General features: G+C 34.8%; 1 non-coding gene across 1 annotated transcript; it reads left to right on the top strand.

Annotated features, from left to right (window-relative positions):
• Nucleotides 1-6,387: 6,387 nt before the first annotated feature.
• On the top strand, nucleotides 6,388-9,916 carry LOC18437686 (uncharacterized). Its single transcript, XR_016040101.1, has 2 exons — nucleotides 6,388-7,139; nucleotides 9,054-9,916. It is a non-coding gene; the product is annotated as an uncharacterized LOC18437686 (transcript).
• Nucleotides 9,917-12,822: the final 2,906 nt, after the last annotated feature.

Raw genomic sequence — 12,822 nt, 5'->3', positions numbered from 1 at the left:
TCTTGAAGGCCTGAAATTTACTAAATGTTTTGTAATTATATGAATTTCCTGGTAAATGAATTTTGGATTTTAAAAATTGAAAAAGTTGTTGTATGTCACATGGCAATATTTTGGATAGTCAAAATCAGAATGTTTTGGATTCTCAGTACATGAAAGTATGTAAAACCTAAATATCAGATTTTTCATATTATTAGTACACAAAAATTAAACAATAAATAAATCCAAAAGAATTTGTTTAAGATCCAAAAAGTTGTTACTGTGATGGATTTCCAAACATTTTAGATTATTCAAAATCAGAAATTTTGGATTTTTAATGTCCAAAAATGGGAAAACTTAAATTTCTTGTTCATAGATTTTGAATATCTAAAAATTTAAAAAATGACCAAATTCAGAGAATATATAATCTTTGATCTCGAAGATCAAATGCAGTCATTTAGAGGAAAAAAAAAGGTAATGCATGTAATAACGACAAAAATTTAAAGCCAATTTTAAATAAATAAAATAAATTGTGCGATAGTTGCCTAATTTTCTCTCTAAAAAAGTGCACATCTGGGAACCTAGGTTCCTTTTCAATCTCCCACTTTACCCATATTTGCCTTCTCTTTATGTGAATCCATACCAGTAGGTGAATTATCTTTTTTGACAGTAGTATACTCTCAAAAGAATTTCTCTCTCTCGATACACACTTCCATGCGTATCCACATGCACGCATCTGCCTTAATTACTAAAATATATTAATTGGTATAAAATCAAATTAGACATAAGTCTATGTGTAAATAAAACCTTATTTTGATAGGAGAATGAAAATCAATATATTTTATTTTAATAGGCGTATGAAAATCAATATAATCAGGTATGAGCAGTTAATAAGACAATAAATATAATTTGGTAAAAGTTTCGTCATTATTGAAAGATCGTCATTTGTAATCATATAAGGTTTCAGAGTCATACAATAATTAGGAAACTTATGAGAATTCTTATCATTATGGAAGTTAGATTATATCAAGTCTTCGTTATCAAATCATTTCGTGAATCATGTGATCTAATATATAAAATTTTGTATTTATAATTTTGGTCTCATATTATACCATCCCTATTAAAAAATACAAGACATATTTTATACCAAATAAACTTATATAAAATTCCTGAATTATCAACAAGAATTGCTAAAATTAGCTCATTTACTATATAAAATCTATGAATGCATCGTATCATATGTAGATCTTATACTCAAAACACGTGTGGAGTACGTGTTCCCTCGCTGGCCTAAGTACCAACTTTTGATGTGAACACGTGCTGCACCTTGAGTTTATTTATCCCTAAAATGCAAAGGAGAGCAATAAGCATACATTTATAAATGAGGGCTTGGCGATACATATATTTTTAAAAAATAATTTAATTCTCATTTTTAGAAACATATAATTTTTAACATGGAGATCATGAATATGAAAAAATAAATAAAATTTTAAAACTGGAAATAATACTTATATTAAAAAACATTTGGACCGTTAATTACAATTATTTTCGGATGGACCACCTATTTACATCCATCTTTAAGATGGGTGCTTTGTACCTCTGGAATGCATATTGTACCAATGCGTTCCCGTCCGCATGAAACAATTATTCTAATGAAAAAAAAAATCAAAGAAAAAGTCAAATATAGAGATCATGTAAATAGAGGGTTTTTATACATTCAAGACATGCATTGTGAACATGGGGGAAAGTTATCAATTGAAGCGACCATGGAGATGGTGTGAATATAGCATCGGTTTTAAAGACAAATCCAGGCTTCCCAACGTTGTAAGAAACCATGGGTATAGAAAAGTCGTAACAAGACATCCTTTTATCCCTTGCGAGGGAGAAGTCTGTTTCGTCCACATTGTTAGAGAATTCAATACAGATAGATTGTTTAGCTAATCAGCCGACTTTGGTTAGAGCTTTCCTTCTCTCTGTCCTTTTTTTTTTCCTGTAATCTCTTTATTAGCTCAATCAAACTTGTGTAATGGTTCATATAGGTAGAGTGTTCACGTTATGGAGTAATTTATCATTATAACACTCTTATATCCTTGTTTTGTATATAGAGTATTTTTTAATAAGATTCTTTTTTGTCGTATGATAATTAGATGACGTCACACTCCTATTAATGACTAAAAATGCCCTTACTAAAAAAAACTCCATATAGAAAACAAATGTATATAGGTGTCTAAATTTTGTTAAGTATCATGATAAATTACTCCATAGTATTAGCACCTTAATATAACCTCTTTTTAATAAAGTATATATATATGGAAGAGACTACAAAACGCCTATAGGTAACAATAAATAGTATTTTCATCCATAGGCTCGGCGCCGTCCGATTTTTTCGGACGGCGTGGATTAAAGACCGTCACGGACATGGCAAGTCCATGACGGGTATTTTTTTTACGCAAATTTGATGCAAAAAATATGAGGCGACCGCCACAGCTCCCATAGGTCGATGGCTGTTTTTAGGCAAAACCGTTACGGAGTTTGTATAGAGAAGATGCTCTAAACAATCAAAGTAAAGGACACCTTCAAATACTGTTGAGAAATGTCGTATCAATACTGAAAAACTTTGTGACAGCCTTAAAATATATTTGCATCTTTAATTAGAAAATTTAAAGCTTTAAAAATAATGTAGATCGAGCAGATCTATGAAACTCTTGAAAATTGACTGTCCAAAAATGTGTTACAAGATGCACTATTTTCAAAACTTGAAATCAAATTTTTTTTCTCATGTCCATGCATATTGATGTCGAGATGATCAATTTGAGGATATTCGGGCATCAAAACAACTTCTAGTAGAATTTTTGAGGTGGGATCTAATTACACTTTATATATAATCCTAATATTCTCAAAGCTTCCAAGATTAAAAGGAAGGAAAACTGTTTCATGTGGGCTGGACCGCATTTCTACAATATGCGGTCCAGAGGTATAAACTATCCATCTTAAAGATGGATGTAAATAGGTGGTCCATCTAAAAACAAGTATACCTAATGGATATAATTATTATATCTAGTTTTCAAATAATTATATTTTTCATATTCATGATCACCATGTTGACGATTATATATTCTCCATAAATTTGGATCAACTTATGTTTAAAAATATATTTATTGCCAAGCCTGCATTCATACAATATGCGGGCTGGCCGCATAGAGGCCGTGTCCTAAAAGGAAGAGCAAGGATAACACCTCTTACCTTTAGTACATGGTCAATGATCGTCCTCAACCATTAGACCTAAAATTCCATAATGGAAAATGGTTTGATAAGGCTTCAGTACTATCAAAATGAGTAAAGGCTCACAGCATAACTTATCGAAAATTGCAATTCAAGCATTAGAAAGCCTCTAAATCGATAATCTCGGCTTGAACATTACAATTGTGAAAAGAAATAGGATTTTAAGCTCTAAAAATAGTGTATATGATAACAAATTATCTAGACCATCTATTTTTCTCTAAAAACAAGTGTTCATAGATCCAAAAGTTCTATACATTTTTTTAGTTCCGAATTTCATTGCTGGTGTTGGAAATTGATTTTAAAGCCGTTATACACATTTATGTAGCCGAAAATGCTTTCCGCATGGGGATTGGAGATAAGGCTCTTTTCAGATGGGGATGTGATAGTAAGGCTTTATTTTGTTTTCAAAATCTTAGGCCACATGAGTGGTTTAAAAAACAGATCGGTGACCCGGATCGGGCATCCCAAAAACCGATCGGGATCGGCGAATAGGCGATCCGGGTCGGGAATTAGGTCGAATCACTCGGATTAAGCCTTAAAAAAATTCAAAAAAATTATTAAAATTCATTATAAATATTTTTTTTTAGGAATCCAATAAGAAATAGGGGTACTACATTATTAACTTTCATTGTCTTCATCAATTTATGAATATTGAGATGTTCTTTCCCTGTAGGAACTTATGTTGACCATTAAATTTACATCACATAAAAGGAATCATAGAATTATCATGGATTAAGTATATAATCATATATGGACTACCGTAAAGAGTTGCTAAATCGATGAAAATTTGGCCACTAAAATCTCGAATTGGCGAGAAACCCTAATCCGCTAAAAAAACCCAAATTATTAGAACCTAACTAACTATAATATTATATACCAACAATATTTTATAATTATTTTATTATCTAAATAATAACAAATCCAAAATATTTTATGATATCATCTAATTTAAAATGTATTATTGACAATTGTAAGAAAAATAGTACACTACATGATTTATAATACAAAAATTAATAAATAAAATAAAAGATTTGGTTATCAATGTAGAAATTATTAGAATGCGTACCAATTTTCTTTAATTTTTTAGGTTTCTAGAATAAATTAGTGGAAGAGATTGTTAGTAGAAATAGAGAACTTTCAAATGGCCTCATTGTATGAATCCTATCTTTAAATTAATATTATTAAATTTATATTAAAGACCATCATGTTATAAAAATAAAAAATATAATTAGACCATTTATTCCTAGGTAGTATTAAGAAATACCTTTTATTTTTTTGACAAGAAATACTTATTGTGCTATCTTTTTTTTTTTTTTACAAGAAAAATATGATACTTGTTGATTATCTTTTTCTTTTTTTTGACAAAAGAAGAAGATGTTGTACTACATTTTTTTTGCTTGTTGTATTACTTTTTTTTTTTTACAAGAAAAATAAAAAAATGATGCTACTAAAGTACATTTTATTTTTTTGCAATAAATATGTGTTATATTACCTTGTATTTTTTTTACAAGAAAAATAAAAAAGTGTTGTATTATATTTTTTATCTTTATCTTGAAAAGCCTTATATTTTTTATTTTTTCTATTTTTTTACAACAGTATTTTTTGCCTTTGTTTATTTTTGTCGTCAAAAAAAAAATTTATGCCTTTATTTTTATTTTTTGGCAAGAAATACTTGTAATATTACCTTGTATTTTTTTTACAAGAAAAATAAAAAAAATGTTGTATTATATTTTTTATCTTTATCTTGCAAATCCTTTTATTTTTTATTATTTTTTATTTTTTTACAACAGTATTTTCTACCTTTGTTTATTTTTTTGAGAACAAAAATAAACAACGACGGGCAGGGTTCGAACTCTAGACGTCCGCTGAAAATTGAAGGTTGGCAACCAACACCGCCACGTCGCCTAATGTGATTTATTAGCTTCTATAATAATATATATTTAATTGTCTTGGTTAAATTATTTTTTGTGGGAATTATCCCACATCGAGGGATGAGCATCGCTTTGTTCTCTATAAAGTCCTGTGTAGTACATATTCAACTGCGTGTGTAGAAAAGCGAAGCGGCAGACATGTGAGGTGAGTTACCACGTGTGGAAGATTTTTAGGTCCCACGTGTTGCTCTCGTGAGACTCACGATTCACTATTGGGAATCGCCCCGGTTCTCGAGGATTTTTAGGTGCCTCGTGTTGCTCTCGTGAGACTCACGATTCATTATTAGGAATCGCCTCGGTTCTCTCTGGACATGGGTAATTCCCGATTTTTTTGTGGAACCGATTTTTTTGTGGAACTGGCTCGGTAGCAGATGATTCCCGAGTCGAACCGGGTGAGTCCGGCTCGACTCGGCAAGTTTTAAAACCCGGGGCATATAATTATGGTGTGCTATTGATCATAATTCTCAAAAAGGTGCCATTTGGATAGAGCCTAGGCTCTAAACAATCAAATTAGAGCCTTCCTTCTAATAGTATTGAGAACTATAGTTTCAATACTGGAAATATTTGTGATACCCTTAAAATATATTTTCATCTTTATTTATAAATTTTAAAGCTTCAAAAATATTGTAGATCGACAGATCTATGAAAACTTGAAAATCTTGAAAATCGACGGTTTAAAAACGCGTTACAAAATACACTATTTTCAAAACTTAAAATCTATGTTTTTTTCATGTCCATGCATCTTGATGTCGAGATAATCAATTTGAGGATATTTGGGTATCAAAACAAACTCTTCTAGTTAAATTTTTGGTATAGGCTTTTAATTTGATTGTTTCGAGCCTTGGCTCTATATAAACTTTTCCCTTCTCAAAATTCAAAAAAAATTCTTCAATTTTGGGACACGTTAATACCCACTAACTTCAACCGCACTGTTTTGCTGTTTTGCTTTCACGTAAAAACAGAAGAAACCCAGCATATATCTTTGACTTTGGAGTAACGTGAGACTCCAAAACTCTATGTTGCTTGTCTATGCTCCATAACTCCAGATTCTTTTACCTGATAAAAAGATCGCACTTCGTTTTCATCAATACCGAGTCATTGTTATTATCTTATCCTGTACTACATTTCAGATCCAAACGCGGTTAATTTGGACCAATGTAATGATGCCACGTGGACCCTAATGAGCCATAAGATACCAAGCTTATAAATTGATCCTCCGGCGTCATGGATCTTAAAGCCATTCTGTCATTCGATTCGGCGATTTTTTAATCGTTGTTTCAAAATTTAGATTTAAGCATCTTAAACTCGAAATCGCAATAGTTTGGAGTCAAAATGTGGCGAATAAACCATGTCCTTTCTTTCTTCATGGCTGTATTGATCACACAATCACCACCGATTGCTCAAGCGGCAACGGATTTTGTACTGGACCTCGACGGCCACCCTCTTAGAACCGATAGCCAGTACTACATACTACCGGTTCTGAATCAAAAGATAACCAGCGGTTTGACTGTAGCTACTCGCAACGGTTCCTGCCCCCTTAATGTGGCGCTAAGTACCGGTATCTCTACCGGTTTACCAGTCACCTTTTCACCCGTTAACGCCGGTGATAAAGTGGTACGGCTCTCAGTTGACCAAAATATCCAATTTGAGGCCATCACAATATGCATCCAGTCAACGGTTTGGAGACGTAGTAACTTTGACCAGGTGACCGGCATACAATTCGTGATAACCGGTGGCGTGACCGGGAATCCCGGTCGAGCGACCGTGAGTAACTGGTTCACGGTAGAGAGAGAAAGCGAGGTTGTTAATAATGGGAGGTACAAGTTGGTGTTTTGCCCTGGGGTTTGTGACATTTGCAGGATCAATTGTGGGAATTTAGGGGTTTATGAGGAGAATGGGAACAAGTGGTTGGCTCAAGTGGATCCAGCATTAAGTCTGGTCTTCAAGAAGGTCTGACTGCTCCCTCTCTCTTTATACAAGGACGCCGCCCCTAAGTCTTTTCTCCCATGCTGTTAAAGCCCAGATCCACTCTCCTTGTATGTTTACATAAATAAGATGTATTCTCTCTCTTAAAGGATGTCATATATAAGGGATCTTCGCTCTCTTTTTATAATAAATACATGGCAAAGTATTTTTCAGGTGATTGAAATCTCAAAATCTAACTGGAAAATGTAGTCTTGGTGTTGGAAATCTTATAAATCGATTATCTTAACTCTACAATGACCATACAAGAAAGAAAAAACACGGATTTCAAGCCTTACAAGCAGTCTTTCTTGTAGTATGTTTCCGTGACGTATTCTCTATTAGCAATGAAGTGAAGATTCTGAAAGGTTTGGCGCATTTAAATTGAATTTCCATTCGTGCTGAGGCTTAGGCATATAAATGAAAAGTTCCATTTCAAAATCCTATCGGAAAATATAGTTCTGCCGCCAAAAACTCTAAAATTGTTTATTGAGAAAATTATATACAGCCTCTAAAAGAAATACGAAAATACGAGAAGCTCCGAATATACTCGAAAATTACCAAGAAAGTCGGTCTAACATACGGTTTTTTTTCAAAATTGTCCCTCCGTCCAAGGATTTACCACATTCTAATTATGTTTTTTGTTATTTCTTTAGTAGGGCAATGCCCCGAAAAAAGAAAAAAAGGAAAAAAAAAAAAGAAGCCTATTGACCGACCTTTTTGATAATTTTTTAGTATATACAAAGAAAAAAAAAAAAAAAATACCTTCTTAATAATATTTGGGTATATACGAAGCATCTCGTATTTTTAGTTGCTTAAAAATTTTGCCCAAACCCAACTAGCTTATAATATTTTTTTATTTCACTTCTTTTATGTGACAATATAAAAAAAAGAAATGACATTGTGAGACCCTCCCTTATCCATGTTTGCAAGACTCCAAAAGATCACCATTAAATTTGGTACAAATCTCTACAAAAGTCAAGTCCCACGTCTATAAGATAACTTTTCTAGAGATTTGTACAAAATTAAATGGTACTCCTTTGACGTCCTACACACATGGGTGTGGGAGGGTCTCATAAAATCATTACTCTATAAAAAAACATAAAATTTTAACATTTTTACAAATTTCTTATAATTTATTCGGGATTCTTTACCCTTATTTTTTAATATTACACAACTCGGCACTAATCGGGCCCAATAAGTCGAAGTCAGCCCAACTAATTGGCTCGGGCCATGGTAGATTAGTAGGCCCGAGTCGCTCTTTCGAACACTGGTTGAAAGGAAAAGTAAGGACAAGAGCTCTTACCTTCGGTACATCGTCAATGATCATCCTCAACTTTTAGTCGCAAATTTAGATAATTGGGGTGTGCTATTGATCGTAAAGCTCAAAATTCAAAAAAACCATTGTTCAATTTTGTGATACATTTGTAGTCACTATGTTTTAAATCTGACGGCTGAGACTAATTGCAAACCCAGAGATGAACGTTTTTGCTGTCTTACCTTAACCTAACAAGAGAAGAAACACAACGATATATCTTTGACTTTTGAGTAACATGAGTTCATGTTACTTATCCCCGGTCCATAACTCCATATTCAATGACATTAACTCCATATTCAATTACATGATGAAAAGGGGCACTAGTTCATTAATAAGTGAGTCAGAGTTATTACCCTTATACTATTTTGCTTTTCAAAAAAAAAAATTTATTTCTCTATTACTTTCAGATCGCCAATTTGGACCAATCTAATGGTACCACGTGGACCGCAATGAGCCTTTAGATCATGCCATGCGTCCCTCTCGAGAGAGGCTCCCAAGCCTATAAAATGGTACTCCGCCCTCTATGAATCTTAAGCATTTTTCCTCTTTTCTACTGGGAATTAGTTGGTTCGGCAATTTTTTAAACATTGTTTCGAAGTCTAGATTTACTTAATCTTGAACTTGAAACTTTTCGAGTCAGAATGCGGCGAATAAACCATGTCCTTTCTTTCCTCGTGGGAATATTGATCACGCAAATGCCACCAATCGCTCAGGCTGGAACGGATTTTGTATGGGACCTAGACGGCCGCCCTCTCCGAACCAGTAGCCAGTACTACATACTACCGGCTCCCAATCAGAAGATAGGTAGCGGTTTGATCCTCGAGGGCCGCAACGGTTCTTGCCCCTTTAATGTGGCCGTAAGCACCCGTGTCTCTCCCGGTTTACCGATCATCTTTTCACCAGCTGGAGCCAGTGATAAGGTTATACGGCTCTCAGCTGATCAAAACATCCGATTGATTTCAAGCTGTCACAATTTGTGTCCAGTCAACCGTTTGGAGGCTCGGCGGCTTAGACGAGGCAACCGACAAACGATTCGTGACGACTGGTGGCGTGACCGGGAATCCCGGTTCGTCGACCGTGAGTAACTGGTTTAAGGTAGAGAGAGAAAGTGAAGGGGTTGATAATGGGAGGTACAAATTGGTGTTTTGCCCTGGGGTTTGTAGCTTTTGTAAGGTCATTTGTGGGAATTTGGGTGTTTATAACGTGAATGGGAGGAACTGGCTCGCTCTTGGGGATCCAGCATTGAGTATTGTGTTCAAGGAGATCTGAGTGCTCCCTCTCTCTCTCTAGAAGGAGGCCCTATCTGTTTTCTCCTAGAGTGGTAAAGCACAGATCCACTGTCTTTTATCATTTACATAAGATGTATTCTCTCTCCTTAATAATTTTTTAAGTAGGGATCTTCACTCTCTTTTTATAATAAACATATGGTAAAGTATTTTGCAGGTGACCGAAATCTCAAATTCTAACTAGAAATGTAGTTTTGCTGTTGGAAATGTTACAAATAGATTATCTTGACTCTACAACTATGAATACGATACGAGAAAAAAAATTGATTTCAAGTAGGGGTAGCAACGGGTCGGGTACGGTCAAGTCCCGCCTAACCAGGAATCGGATCCGAAAAAATGATACAGGCCTGACCCGAAACCCGGACCCAAATAATGTTCATATCGAAGATTTGGACCCATACCTAACCTGCAAGGTCCAATTTTGAACACATATCTGGACCCGGATCAGATCTATCACTCGGGTCCCGGGTCGAGTCCGAGTCTATTGCCACCGCTAATTTCAAGCCTTTACCGAGAATGTAAAAAGGGTTGTAACCCATATCCAGACCCGGATCAGATCTATCACTCGGGTCCCGGGTCAAGTCCGAGTCTATTGCCTCTCGGGTCCCGGGTCAAGTCCGAGTCTATTGCCATTGCTAATTTCAAACTTTTACCGAGAATGTAAAAAGGACCATAACCCAATGCTAGTCCCCACCCATATCCGGACCCGGATCAGATCTATCACTCGGGTCCCGGGTCGAGTTCGAGTCTATTGCCACCGCTAATTTCAAGCCTTTACCGAGAATGTAAAAAGGGATGTAACCCATATCCAAACCCGGATCAGATCTATCACTCGGGTCCTGGGTCAAGTCTGAGTCTATTGCCACTCGGGTCCCGGGTCAAGTTCGAGTTTATTGCCATTGCTAATTTGAAACCTTTATCGAGAATGTAAAAAGGACCATAACCCAATACTAGTCTCCACCCATATCCAGACCCGGATCAGACCTATCACTCGGGTCCCGGGTCAAATCCGAGTCTAGTGCCACAGTTAATTTCAAGACTTTACCAAGAATGTAAGTCTATTGCCACCGCTAATTTCAAGCTTTTATCGGGAATGTAAAAAGGGTCGTAACCCATAGCCGGACCCAGATCAGATCTATAACTCAGGTCCTGGGGTCAAGTCCGAGTCTATTGCACTTCTAATTTCAAGCCTTTACCAAGAAGGTAAAACGGGTCGTAACCCAATGCTAGTCCCCACCTAAGCAAGTCTCGAGAAGGTGCTAGTCCCGTCGAAGCAAGTCTCGAGAGGGGTGGGCTGGAAATGGTCTTAACTTTTGACTTATGCACAAAGTGGCCGCTCTCAAGACTCGAATCTGAGCTATTGCGCAGGCTACCCTAGCCTTTTTACCGTCCTACCAAATATTAGGCATATATTATGTCATGACGTGAAAATTCTTAATAGGTTTTGCACTATTAAATTGAATTGCCATTCGTGCTAAGTCTTGGGCATGTAAAATTTTAATCCCACTTCAAAACCTTATCGGAAAATGTAGTTCAGCAGCCAAAACTTCAAAATTGCTTATTTTATAACGCTGGAAATTTATTTTTGCCTTTGACTTTAAATTTGAAGCTCAAAAATAAAAAATAGATAGCTTAGCAAAGTGTTACAACAATGCATGGTTTTTAGGGGTTGAAATAGTTTTTTTGTTTTTTTGTTTTTTTGTTTTTTTTTTTTAATTCATAATAGTGGATGATCAATTTGAGAGCTTCCTAGAAGAGACTTTCCTTTAATTTATTCATTGAATGAGCAACAATTTGAGAGCTTCCTAGCAGGGACTTTCCTTTTATTTATTCATTGAATGTGCAATGAGGAAGTAACTCGGTTTTTTTAGAAAGGTAAGTCTCTCCCATTAAATTACTTTTCTACCTTTTGATTATGATTTTTAAATGGGGGCAAGCTTTCTATGCTTTTTCTAGAGCATAGAAGTTCTATCCTCCCCCTTATCCAACCGTCTATTATGAATAGAGGGCTAAGATTGTCCCAATCACAATGTCACGTCTCTACACAATTTTATTTTTAATTTCTTTTCTATAGACTATTTTGACACCAAATTTTGGACGTCCATTCCTTTATTAAACTCGCAGTAACGAAAAATATTAAAAAAATATTTTCAATAAAATAAAATAACCAAAATACCTTTGAAAGATTCAAGGGGTATTTTGGTTATTATATTTTATCAAAAAATTATTTTTAATATTTTTTTAAGTGCGTCTCAATGAGAAGATGACACTTACCCAATTTCATATTCATATAATTTGTATAAAAAAACTAAAAATAAAATACTTTGAGATGTTGGATCTAAGATCAAACGGTGAGTGGCTCTCCTTATCAAAATTGGACAGCTGGATGGTAGGGTGAGGATAGTTCTTCTATGTTGTAGAAGAAGAATAGAAACCTTTCCCTTCAAATGATGCCTGTTATATTAAGTTGCAAAGATTACATAGTTTAAACTTCAAAGCCAATAACTTTTCATTTTTGCACTGTGATTTTTCAAGCAATTCTCATTTCAAAATTGGAATAAGCCCATGAACCACTAGGGACCGATTCTGAATTGACGCAACGATTCGTGAGTTGGATTGTTCAGTGATCCAGATTGAAACCAGTTGATCCAGATCAAGAATCAAAGCCGATCCGTATCGATTCTATGCCTGAAACAATGTCAGAGAAGCGCTTCATGTAATTTTTTAATTTACTTTTTTTTTTTGGTTTGTTAATTTTGTTGAACTTTTGATTTGAAGTGGATAAGTCAACCGGTTCACCTGTTCATGTTTTCATTTATGTTTCAAATATGTTTTATATTTTTATTTGAATTGTCTAAAATATTTTAAAGACTATAAGGGTTGTTGGAGTCTCATTCCATGGTTGACCCATTTATGTTAAGTTCACCCATTTATGTCTCAAATACGGTTTCTATTTTTTATTTGAATTCTCTAAAGTATTTTGAAGACTACAAGAGTGGCGTCGGTCCCACTCCATAGTTGACCATTGCACGTTTGTAATTTACAAACGGTGTGGTTTGTATAGAAA

This window comes from Amborella trichopoda, chromosome 9 (genome assembly GCF_054954075.1).
Source record: "Amborella trichopoda isolate Santa Cruz 75 chromosome 9, AtrichopodaSantaCruz75HAP2 v2.0, whole genome shotgun sequence".
NCBI classification, from domain to species: domain Eukaryota; kingdom Viridiplantae; phylum Streptophyta; class Magnoliopsida; order Amborellales; family Amborellaceae; genus Amborella; species Amborella trichopoda.
The sequence above is the reverse complement of the archived record's forward strand: the minus strand, read 5'-3'. Positions and strand labels throughout refer to the sequence as shown.